Here is a 13219-nt window from a genome sequence, read left to right on the forward strand (position 1 = left end):
GTTATTTTTACAAGACATGAAAGGATCATCTCAGAAACCGGACATAGATGGCAAAAACTGAGGTTTTATTCTCGTTTTTCAAGAACAGAAAGGTTCCTGATACATGTGGAATCAAAATGAGCTCATCGTGATGCAAGTCAGTCAAAGTACGAGTCGCTCATTATCAGTTAGCTTCAAGGTAGATCAATTAATCACACATTTAGTTGAGAAAATGTGTATATTTTCCCCAATCAGCAGCAAAAAACTCCAAAAACATTCAATGTAAAATGGTGTGGAAAGACAGCAAAAGATCATTGGAACAGTTTAGAATTAAATTGATTTCTTCTGGTTTTAACATGAATATAATGGTATGTTACTGCAGAGATAGAAGGGACGATCTGAAGAAAATCAGAAATCGAGATGCGTCCTCACATCAACAAACTGAATTAAATGGGAAAATACTCCACTTATGGCTGTTTTCTCATCTTGTTGCTTCTTTTTTGTGTTCCTTCCCAAATAGTGGCAGAAAATTAACTCAAAATTGATAAATTGGTTAAATGATCAACAATAGACTGGGAGTATCGAGTTAATTACTAGCAAATCTGCAGATCTGACAAGTAAAATATAGAATATTGAGAATATATGTGCGATATATTCATTAGAATTTAGTGCAGATACATTTTAAAGAGCAGTTGTTGGGTGAAAGAATCCAATATTGACTGTTTTTTAAGAAACAACAGAGCAAACATTGACTTCCTGTGGTGAATCCTCACATATTGTTGAGCCGTCCATCCACCCCGACCTCCTCCCATAGTAGATATGGAGGTGCTACCATTAAACTGAATCGTAGTCTCCAGGTTTGTTGGTTGGTTGGTCAACATGCTTTGATACAGCCTAATTTTTATTGGTTTGAGAATCTTTAAACACAACTTTGATATGGAGAAAAATTACAGATGCGTCGTCATATCAACAAATCTATTCAATTCAATGAGAAAATATGTTGTTTGCAATTTTCCTCTAGAACTACCCTTAAGGTTGTTCTCTCATCTTGTTATTGCTTCTTTTTTGTGTGTTGTTCCCAAAGAGTTACATAATATTAACTGAGAATTGATACAAAGGTAGGAGAATCAACAATAGACTAACAGTATCAAATGAACTGAAAGTGAATTTGCAGATCTGACGAGCAAAATGTAGAATACTGAAAATATATGTGCAATATATACATCAGAAACCAGTGTGGATAAAGACTAGAATACAGTTGTTGGGTAAAATAATCCAATATTGACATTTTTTTAAAGAAACAACAGAGCAAACATCAACTTCCTGCGGTGAATCCTCACATACTGTTGACCCGTCCATCAACCCCGACCTCCTCCCATAGTAGACATTGAGGTGCTAACATTATAGCTAACTGTAGTCTCCACGTTTGCTGGTTGATTCATCAACATGCTTTGATAAAACCTAGAAATCAGTGCTGATAGATGTTAGAAAACAGTTGTTGGGTAAAAGAATCCAACGTTGACTGTTTTGTAGGAAACAACAGCGTAAACATCGACTTCCTGTGATGAATCCTGACATATTGTTGACCCATCCATCCACCCCGACCTCCTCCCATAGCAGATATTGAGGTGCTAACATTAAACTGAACCGTAGTCTCCAATCTAATTCTAACTGGTTACAGAGTCTTTAAATGCAGTTTTGACATATGGAGAAAAGTTCTACATCAACACATTCTGGATTAATCTATTATTTTTAGCAGCAAGAGGAACAAACCACCTGTGACCACCCCCATGTTTTCACAACTTTGGATTGGCCCAACCTGATCTAACTGATTTAATGTTCTTTGTACATTTCCGTGGAGGTGGTGTTGGTGTTTCTGCATTGTTTTACCCCAATGGATGAACAAAAAGTGGAGTTTAGACTTTGCAGTCAGCAGTTTGTGTATCAACAACTCAACAACCAGCATGTAGATCATCTATAAACAGCAGCTAGCTTGTGTTTGATTCCTCCAGAGTTCTTGTGCTGCATCATCGGTTGATGTATTTTCGGGAATCAGATGAATCTGTGCAGCTGGTCTCAGACTGGTTCAAAGCTTTTCATGTTGAGGTAGAATTACTGTTGGATAATAAGGCTGCAGGTAGAAACTCTCAGAACTCTCTGGTCTTTTTAATTCTTCTGCAGATCAAATGCAGATTTTTTTTTCTCCCTGCAACCAATCAGCTCGTTGAAGAGCCAATATGATTTCAAAGTCTTTCTTTAATTGACTACAGCTCTTTGTTACATCTCTTCCTTCTTACAATGTTTCCTTCATCTGCAGTACCCTGTCACCTCAACATGAACACAGTTCTTCTGGACCGTTGTTTAACTAATCCACCGTGTCGATGTAAAGACTAGTTGGTAAATGCAGTATTTCTAGAAATCAATCCTGCCAGTTGATTTGCAAAATCAGGATATTTCTTGCCGGGTAAATATGGGACAGAAGGATCTTTGACAGGTAGAAAACTTCTATTATCCACTTCACAAAACCAACTTCCTTCCTAATTTGGGGATTTTTGAAATGTATACAGTTTGTGTATCAACATTTTGTGTGTTTATAGGTTGGTGGATTGATGGTTTGTTGATCGACAGATTGTGTGTCAACAGGTGGTGGATCGATGATTTGTGAACCAACAGTTTGTGGGTCGACTTTTTGTATATTGGTGGTTTGTGTATCAATGGTTTGTGTATTGACAGTTGGTGGATCTATGGTTGGTGGATCTACGGTTGGTAGATCTATGGTTGGTGGATCTATGGTTGGTGGATCTATGGTTTGTAGATCTATGGTTTGTGGATCTATGGTTGGTGGATCTATGGTGGGTGGATCTACGGTTGGTAGATCTATGGTTGGTGGATCTATGGTTGGTGGATCTACGGTTGGTAGATCTATGGTTGGTGGATCTATGGTTGGTGGATCTATGGTTGGTGGATCTATGGTTGGTGGATCTATGGTGGGTGGATCTACGGTTGGTGGATCTACTGTTGGTGGATCTACGGTTGGTGGATCTATGGTTTGTAGATCTATGGTTGGTGGATCTATGGTTGGTGGATCTATGGTGGGTGGATCTACGGTTGGTAGATCTATGGTTGGTGGATCTACGGTTGGTGGATCTACGGTTGGTGGATCTATGGTTGGTGGATCTATGGTGGGTGGATGGACAGTTTGTGTATTGATGATTTGTGTATTGACGGTTTGTGGCTCGATTTATTGTATACAGGTGGTTTGTGTAGTATGGGTAGTTTGTGTATTGATGGTTTGTATATTGGTGGTTTGTGTATAGGTCATTTGTGTGTGGGTGTACGTAGATCAGCGGGGGTTGTGGTTTTAGGATCTTCCATATTGTTCCCACATCAGCTCTGCGACTATCAGCAGCTCACACTCTGCTGTCAGTCATACTCCCAGTGTGTGTGTCGGTGTGTGTGTGTCGGTGTGTGTATGTCGCTGTGTGTGTGTCGCTGTGTGTGTGCAGAGATAACGCAGCTCGTTCCAATTAAGCCGGGCCTCTGAGCGTCGACTTAATTAGCCGAGGAGAGACGGACGCACAAGTGCCAATTTATCCGGGAATGCCGATCTATATGTCCGTCTGTCTGCCTCGCCCTCTGGATACCTGAAAACACACGACCAGTTGGATATTATAAATATCTAAAAACACACGACTAGTTGGATATTATGAATATCTAAAAACACACGACTAGTTGGATATTATAAATATCTAAAAACACACGACTAGTTGGATATTATAAATATCTAAAAACACACGACTAGTTGGATATTATAAATATCTAAAAACACACGACTAGTTGGATATTATAAATATCTAAAAACACACGACTAGTTGGATATTATAAATATCTAAAAACACACGACCAGTTGGATATTATAAATATCTAAAAACACACGACTAGTTGGATATTATAAATATCTAAAAACACACGACTAGTTGGATATTATAAATATCTAAAAACACACGACTAGTTGGATATTATAAATATCTAAAAACACACGACTAGTTGGATATTATAAATATCTAAAAACACACGACCAGTTCGATATTATGAATATCTAAAAACACACGACCAGTTGGATATTATGAATATCTAAAAACACACGACCAGTTGGATATTATGAATATCTAAAAACACACGACTAGTTGGATATTATGAATATCTAAAAACACACGACTAGTTGGATATTATGAATATCTAAAAACACACGACTAGTTGGATATTATGAATATCTAAAAACACACGACTAGTTGGATATTATAAATATCTAAAAACACACGACTAGTTGGATATTATGAATATCTAAAAACACACGACTAGTTGGATATTATAAATATCTAAAAACACACGACTAGTTGGATATTATAAATATCTAAAAACACACGACTAGTTGGATATTATAAATATCTAAAAACACACGACTAGTTGGATATTATAAATATCTAAAAACACACGACTAGTTGGATATTATAAATATCTAAAAACACACGACTAGTTGGATATTATAAATATCTAAAAACACACGACTAGTTGGATATTATAAATATCTAAAAACACACGACCAGTTGGATATTATAAATATCTAAAAACACACGACTAGTTGGATATTATAAATATCTAAAAACACACGACCAGTTGGATATTATAAATATCTAAAAACACACGACTAGTTGGATATTATGAATATCTAAAAACACACGACTAGTTGGATATTATGAATATCTAAAAACACACGACCAGTTGGATATTATAAATATCTAAAAACACACGACTAGTTGGATATTATGAATATCTAAAAACACACGACCAGTTGGATATTATGAATATCTAAAAACACACGACTAGTTGGATATTATGAATATCTAAAAACACACGACCAGTTGGATATTATAAATATCTAAAAACACACGACTAGTTGGATATTATGAATATCTAAAAACACACGACTAGTTGGATATTATAAATATCTAAAAACACACGACTAGTTGGATATTATAAATATCTAAAAACACACGACTAGTTGGATATTATGAATATCTAAAAACACACGACCAGTTCGATATTATGAATATCTAAAAACACACGACTAGTTGGATATTATGAATATCTAAAAACACACGACTAGTTGGATATTATGAATATCTAAAAACACACGACTAGTTGGATATTATGAATATCTAAAAACACACGACCAGTTCGATATTATGAATATCTAAAAACACACGACTAGTTGGATATTATGAATATCTAAAAACACACGACTAGTTGGATATTATGAATATCTAAAAACACACGACTAGTTGGATATTATGAATATCTAAAAACACACGACCAGTTGGATATTATAAATATCTAAAAACACACGACTAGTTGGATATTATGAATATCTAAAAACACACGACTAGTTGGATATTATAAATATCTAAAAACACACGACCAGTTGGATATTATAAATATCTAAAAACACACGACTAGTTGGATATTATAAATATCTAAAAACACACGACTAGTTGGATATTATAAATATCTAAAAACACACGACTAGTTGGATATTATAAATATCTAAAAACACACGACTAGTTGGATATTATAAATATCTAAAAACACACGACCAGTTGGATATTATAAATATCTAAAAACACACGACTAGTTGGATATTATAAATATCTAAAAACACACGACTAGTTGGATATTATAAATATCTAAAAACACACGACTAGTTGGATATTATAAATATCTAAAAACACACGACCAGTTGGATATTATAAATATCTAAAAACACACAACTAGTTGGATATTATAAATATCTAAAAACACACGACCAGTTGGATATTATAAATATCTAAAAACACACAACTAGTTGGATACTCTGGATACCTGAAAACACACGTTGGGTTCGATACTCGACGCTCTTCTGTTGTTTCTTCTTCCATTGTTTTTTCTGCCGTTGTTTTTCTTCCGTCGTGTCGTCGGTGATCCCGTCGTCCTCCACCGGTGGATCGGTCCGTTCGGTCAGAGCTCTAATTGGTTCTCGCTGACATATTGACATGTTCCTCATTATCGTCCTCATGTGAGAAACCAATACAGGAAGAAATATGTTTTCTCTGCATGTTTGTCTCATTTAAAGGGAGCGTCGTTCTTTAACCTTCTCTGCTTTCAGTTGTTCAACTTACTTTTATCCACAATATTAAAAAAAAAACTGCAGTAATGCTGCTGGAAAAACAGGTTTAAAAATGGTAACCATTACGACAATTAGATGAAAAATAATGACATTTTTAACTGATTTAAAGACAGTAAACAGTATTTTTCATAAGGTAGCAGGTTGAAAATTAACAAAACACCATTTGATGTGGACATTATTTATAGTTTTAGTCAGTTTTTTTAATAAAACAACATTTTGGATGTGATTTTACTGAAAATTATCTTTAAAAACAAGGAAACATTAATTTCTTAAAAAAAACACAAAAAACGTGAAAAATAAATGCATTTTTACTGTAATGTAAATTGATATTTTTTGTCTGATTTTACTAGATGCAATCTATAGTTTAAAAAAGAAAAAATCTGCAAAATGCCAATTAAATAATGGCAAATATTTGTAAAATTTGTAATTTAAATAATTTTGTTTTTGTAAAATAAGTAGTTTTAACTAAATACAGTAAATGCTGCAACTTTCAGTCAGACTGTAAAAGAAGAAAATACTATTTTTTGATTTTTGATGTGGACATTATTTACAGTTTGTGTTTTTAGGCAACAATAAACAGGTAAAAAATCATTTAAAAATTAATAAATGAGGACAAATTATAAAATTATAACAAAAATAATGAATATGTTTGCTGGTTTTAATACAGTAAATAATGAAATTTTGTGATCCCAAATTTTAAGAACACAAAATATTATTAAAATGCTGGTTCTTGATGTGGAAATAAATTAATTAATTTGTCTTGTCAACGTCTACGTCAATCCTTCTTATCTGGGATTTTCATTGATATTGTTTTCAATAATATTTATTTATTTTTTATATTTTTGTAGATATGATCTGTAATTAATATATATATATATATATATATATATATATATATATATATATATATATATATATATATATATATATATATACGCATATACATATGTGTGTATGTATATATATATGGGTATATATATGTAAATTACACACACACACACACACACACACACATATATATATATATACAATAAAAGATGCAAAATGTACTTTAATGAGTAGAAAATGTTATTATGATATATATGTATATATGTGTGTGTGTATATATGTATATATATATGCAAAAGAAATAGCATTAAAATATATAATATAACAACTTGACAATATACACATTTTTCTTTTAAATTAATGCGAATATCTGTGAAATAATTCTTTTTTTTACTGATTTAAGTAAAATTCTGTGTAATTTTACAGTGGAATGCTGTATTAGAATAAATTACTATTTTAAAAAAATATAGATTTTTGATGTGGACATTATTTAAAATATAAATGTCTATGCCTTTTTATAAGAGCACAGATATTTGGAAATAAATAATTGATGGATTCCTCCACAACTGTTGAATAAAAAGCTGTTTTTCGCCTCATCTTCATCCATGACGCCCAGAGCTTCTTTAAATCCTGAGGAGTGGAGGTGAAGTTCTGAGCAGAGAGGAGGTCTGAAAGGTGGATTTCTGTGTTTCTACATTTCTGTGTGAGGAGGATCAGACGGTGATTATAGCGCTGACAGGAACAGAGGAGCAGTGAGTCACTCACCTCTAGAAACAGGAGAGGACTGAGGGAGCATCGGGTTCACAGCGACTCCATGGAAAGCCTCAGCAGCATCCTGAAAGGAAAGAAAACAGAACAAGACGAAGAAGAAGAAGAAGGTCATCGCCTTTTGTCTGGGCCGGAGAGGCAGCGAGGGGCATTTGTACTTTTACCCCAGAGACAGGAGGAGGAAGGAGCTGCAGATTTGCCATCCTCCATTAGCACTCCTTTATCTTCCCCCGTCCCAATTCAATAAGAGAGGAAATTACCCAGGATGCTTCCTGGCAGGGGGAGGGAGGGGGCGGCAGGGCGGCGGCTCGGTCCGGAGGAAGCAGAAAGAAACGAAGATGACGGTGGGATGAAGAGAAGGTGGAGGTGGGGGAAGAATTAACAAAAAGCCTGAGAATGAGGCGCTTCATTATCATGGATGGCTCCCTGCCCATTATCCAGCCTCCTCCAGAGGAAAGACGTTTCATTAGTTTTTGGAGGAGGGGTGCTGCTGGCTGTGCAGAGGGGAGATAGGTGGTGGGGGTTGGTCCCGTATAATTACTAAAGAAAAAAAAATCACACAACTGCAGATAAAAACGCTGCAGAGGAGTCAAAGAAGTATTATAAATAGAAACCAGTCTGGAGGCTGAGATGGTTCCTCTAAAGATGACAACAAGTTACATACATTCCTCTTATAGATGTTTATATAAACAATAAGTTACATACATTCCTCTTATAGATGTTTATATAAACAATAAGTTACATACATTCCTCTTATAGATGTTTATATAAACAATAAGTTACATACATTCCTCTTATAGATGTTTATATTAACAATAAGTTGCATATGTTCCTCTTACGGATGTGTGTTTATATGACAATAAGTTAAACATGAGCCTGCATGATTTTTTAAATATTTCAAGTCATCATTAGTGTCAGTTTTGCATCTTTTAGAGACATTTTTGCATCTTTAGTGTTATTTTTGCATTTTTCATTGTCGTTTTTGCATCTCTTCGTGTCATTTTTGCATGTTTTAGTGTCATTTTTCACTTTTTAGACACATTTTTGCGTATTTTTGTGTCATTTTTGTGTCTTCTTTTTCTTTTAGTGTCACTTTTGCATCTTTTCGTGTCATTTTTGCACCTCGTGCCATTTTTGCATCTTTTCATGTCATTTTTGCATCTTTTAGTGTCATTTTTACATCTTTAGTGTTATTTTTGCATTTTTTTGTGTTATTTTTGCATCTTTTCGTATCATTTTTGCACCTATTTAGTGTCATATAGACAATAATTTAAATATATTCCTCTTATAGATATTTGATGTCTGTTTATATGACAATGATTTAAATATATTCCTCTTATAGATGTTTGTATTTATTCACAATAAGTAAAACATGAGCCTGCATCGTTTTTTAAATATTTCGAGTCATAATAATTCAGAGTTGAAATGAAAATCGGCTTCAAAGAACAATTAGAAAGTTGAAAATGAGGAGATTCTGTTTGTTTTTACTGTTTCTGGTGCCATTTTATTTTTATTATTATTTTTATAATAGTATAATTCCTTTCAAACACACCAGCAAATTCAAAATAATTAAAATCCACATTTTTCCAAGCATCTGTAGGTGTTATTAATACTTGAAAAAAAAATGGTGGCTCTACACACTATAGATATTAATATTTTTAATTTGTCTTATTTATTTGTTTTATTTAAATTTTTTAAGGTAACTTTCCTCTATATATATATATATATATATATATATATACTATATATATATTAAAAGGAATATATATATATATATATATATATATATATATATATATATATATATATATATATATATATACTATATATATATTAAAAGGAATATATATATATATATATATATATATATATATATATATATATATATATATATATATATAAAAATAAATATAAAAGTATATATAAGTAAGTATTTTTTTTCATGATTTTATTAAATGGTACCTGTAAAAAAATCTGTAAAATAACAGTTTAAATCCCTAATATACATATTTTTTTCTTTTAAATTACAGAAAATACCTGGAAAATAACAATAATGTAAATGCAGTTTAATTAAAAAATATATTTTTAATTCTAATATTTTTTTTTACTTTTTTACTGTAATGTATATTAATACTTTATATTTTACTTTAATTTTGCTAGCTTTAAAAAAGCTGGTTAATATATAAAGTAAAGAAATAAAATGAAAATCGGCTTTCAAGAACAATTAAAAAGTTGAAAATGAGCAGATTCTGGTGTCATTTTATTTTTATTTTTATCTTTTTAAGACATCATTAATTTCAAACACACCAACAAATTCAAAACACTTGAAATCATCTTTTTTTTCCATGCATCTCGAGGTGTTATCAATATTTCTATAAATATAAATGAATTCTGAACAACAGGGATCAGAAAAAACAACAGTTTTTTATTATTTTTATTTATTCTTTCTAGATTTTTACAGTGATTTGTTTGACAAAAAATGTAAATCCCTGGATCAACATGTTCAACATGTTTCCAGGCATCTTCAGATATTATCAATACTGGAAAAAACTAATTGAGGCTCCATACTGTAGATATTGCAGATACTGCAGATACTTTTATTTTTTATTTGTTTCCGTGCTTGTTTAAACACTGCCTGCAGTTCAGCTGAAAAGGTCCTTCATTTTTATCACATGACTGTTGGTCACAGCTGAGTCACTTCCTGCTTCCTGATTGCAGTAAAGAGTCGAAATTTTTTTTTGTTTTTTACAGACTCTGGTTGGAGAAAATCTTTTATTTTTGGTGAATTTCTATCGAAGAAATATTGCAATTTGGTTAATTTTCCCAACAGAACGTCACCGATGAGTAGTTCAAGGACGTTCAGAAGGTTGAAAATCAGACAATTATTCCTGTTTCTTTGAATATTTATTCAGTAAAAGTAGAAAACACCAGGATAAACATGGACAACATTCCTCTAAGTGCCCACATGTGTTTTATGAGATGTTTTCCATTCGTTTCCACACTCGTCTGCTCTCTGCTGTGTAAACACCGCCTGCAGTTCAACCAAAAATCATAGAATTTTTGTTAAACGACTGTTGGTCACAGCTGAGTCTGTCATGGCTTCACATCTGCACCAAGGAACAGATCATTTTTTCTATTTTACAGAATCTACTCGATGCAAACAGTTTGTTTTTGATGAATTTTCAAATCAAACGTGTAAATAGAAGTGATTTTGAGTAGTTCAAGGACCGTCGTAAAATTCTTTTCTCTCACAGTTTCTGGCTGGTTGATGGAGGTATTTTGGTGATTTTGTTCCTCTCCTATCAGCAGGTTGGAGTTTATTGAGACCAATCAGCTGTTGGATGTTTGTTTGGCATCAGAACTCTGCCAACATGCAGATATCAGGTTCATAAAATCCCAACAGCTGAGCGGCTGTGATGCTTCCTGGATCAAATCTCTGCCAACCTGTGGTTTAGTTCCTCACTGAGTTTCACTATAGAGACACAGAACAGGTTATTTTTCTTTTTTTTTTCTTTTGAATTGAAAAATTAGAATTTTTGCATCGTTTAGTGACATTTCTCCCTATCTTCCTATGTTTGCATCTTTTAGTATCATTTTTGCATCTTTTAGTGACATTTTTACACCTTGTAGTGACAGTTTTGCATCTTTTAGTGACATTTTTTTCTTGATTTTGTGTCATTTTTGCATCTTTTAGTGACATTTCTCCCTATTTTCCTGTTTGCATCTTTTAGTATCATTTTTGCATCTTTTAGTGACATTTCTTCCTATTTTCCTATGTTTGCATCTTTTAGTATCATTTTTGCATCTTTCAATGACATTTTTACATCTTGTAGTGACAGTTTTGCATCTTTTAGTATCATTTTTGCATCTTTTATTGTGATTTTTGTGACTTTTAGTGTAATTTTTGCACCTTTTCTTGTCATTTTTTCATCTTTTAGTGTCTTTTTTGCATTTCTCAGTGTTATTGTTGCATCTTTTAGTGTCATTTTTGCACCTTTTCTTGTCATTTTAGCATCTTTTAGTGTCTTTTTTGCATTTCTCAGTGTTATTGTTGCATCTTTTTGTGTAATTTTTGCATCTTTTCTTGCTGTTTTTGTCTCTGTGTCATTCTCTCTGTATCAGTTTGACAGAAGTCATTTCTTCATTCTTCTTCTTCATGTTGTTCTGTTTCCGTAGAGCTATACGAGTTTAGATTGCAGAAAGAAATGAATCCACAGTGAAGACTAATTAGACGGGAACAAAAAACACACAGAAACTTGAGAAGGTTCAGTCAAAAATTACCAACTTGAAAGAAATACTGTTGAAAATGATGAGTATTATGTACATTAGGTGGCAGCTCATATCGAGCCCAGCAGCTGTTTTCAGATAAATACTGCTCGTGTGGATGTGGGCTGCTCTCTGCAGACGTCTGTGTGGTTTGTTGGTGTGACTGCAGCCGCTGACGCTCTGACTGCGTAAACGACTGTAACTGTAACTGTAACTGTAACTGTAACCATGTGCTGCTGCAGTTTGTGGCCGAGGTCACGTCCACGGTGGGACTGTGGGTCTGCATGGAGGCCGCGACCTTTATCACGCCTGATCCTCTCACCATCTGCCCCACTCTCCGGAGGATTCTGAGCCACGAAGTGCAAACTGCCATGGAAACAGGAGGGCAAGAAAAAATGCCCTCGGCTCTGCAACGCTCAGTAGAAACAGCAAAGAGGAGCACAGAGCTGCTTCCTCTCACAGCGTGTTGCATCTTCTGCTGGCATTTCTGCATCTTTTTTAGCAACAGTTTTGCATCTTTTAGTGTCATTTTTTGTGTCTTTTAGTGTCAGTTTTGCATCTTGTGTCATTTTTTAAAAATCTTTTAATGTAATTTTGCATCTTTGTGTCATTTTTAAAAATCTTTTAGTGTAATTTTGCATCTTTTAGTGTCATTTTTACATCTTTTTCTATCATTTTTGTATCTTTTAAGTGTCATTTTTGTGTCATTTTTGCATCTTTTAGTGTAATTTTGCATTTTTTTAGAAACGTTTTTGGATCCTTTAGTGTCATTTTTGCATTGTTTTAGTGACTTTTTGGATCTTTTAGCTTAATTTTGGCATTTTTAGCATAATTTTTGCATTGTTTAGTGTCATTTTTGCATCTTTAGTGTCATTTATGCATCTTTTAATGACATTTTTTCTCTATTAATGGTGAATCACAAATACGGTTAATTGTTCTTTTTTGTGCACAGGTGAAAACTCAGCATTTAACCATTATTATCGACACTAATAATTTAACAAGTTAAAAACAGTATAAATATATTAAACTTGGAGCTAGAAACAGTGTGAATTAAGAAACAAACCAATGACATCTTGTGTTTTGATGGAAACATTAATTCTTTGTTCTGTTTTAGAGGTTTTTGTAGCTGAAACTCTCCATTTAAAACAAGAAACA

The 13219-nt window shown here is 33.1% G+C and overlaps 1 long non-coding RNA gene across 2 annotated transcripts; it reads right to left on the reverse strand.

The window, feature by feature from the left end:
- Positions 1–50: 50 nt before the first annotated feature.
- On the reverse strand, positions 51–8207 carry LOC129349411 (uncharacterized). 2 transcript variants are annotated; one of them, XR_008602407.1, is made up of 3 exons: positions 7796–8207; positions 5899–6055; positions 51–3623 (listed from the first exon to the last, which is right to left on the reverse strand). It is a non-coding gene; the product is annotated as an uncharacterized LOC129349411 (long non-coding RNA). The 2 variants fall into 2 exon arrangements; XR_008602406.1 differs by having other exon boundaries at positions 5899–6086.
- Between the last annotated feature and the right edge of the window lie 5012 nt (positions 8208–13219).

This window comes from Amphiprion ocellaris, chromosome 8, assembly GCF_022539595.1.
Source record: "Amphiprion ocellaris isolate individual 3 ecotype Okinawa chromosome 8, ASM2253959v1, whole genome shotgun sequence".
Taxonomy (NCBI): Eukaryota; Metazoa; Chordata; class Actinopteri; family Pomacentridae; genus Amphiprion; species Amphiprion ocellaris.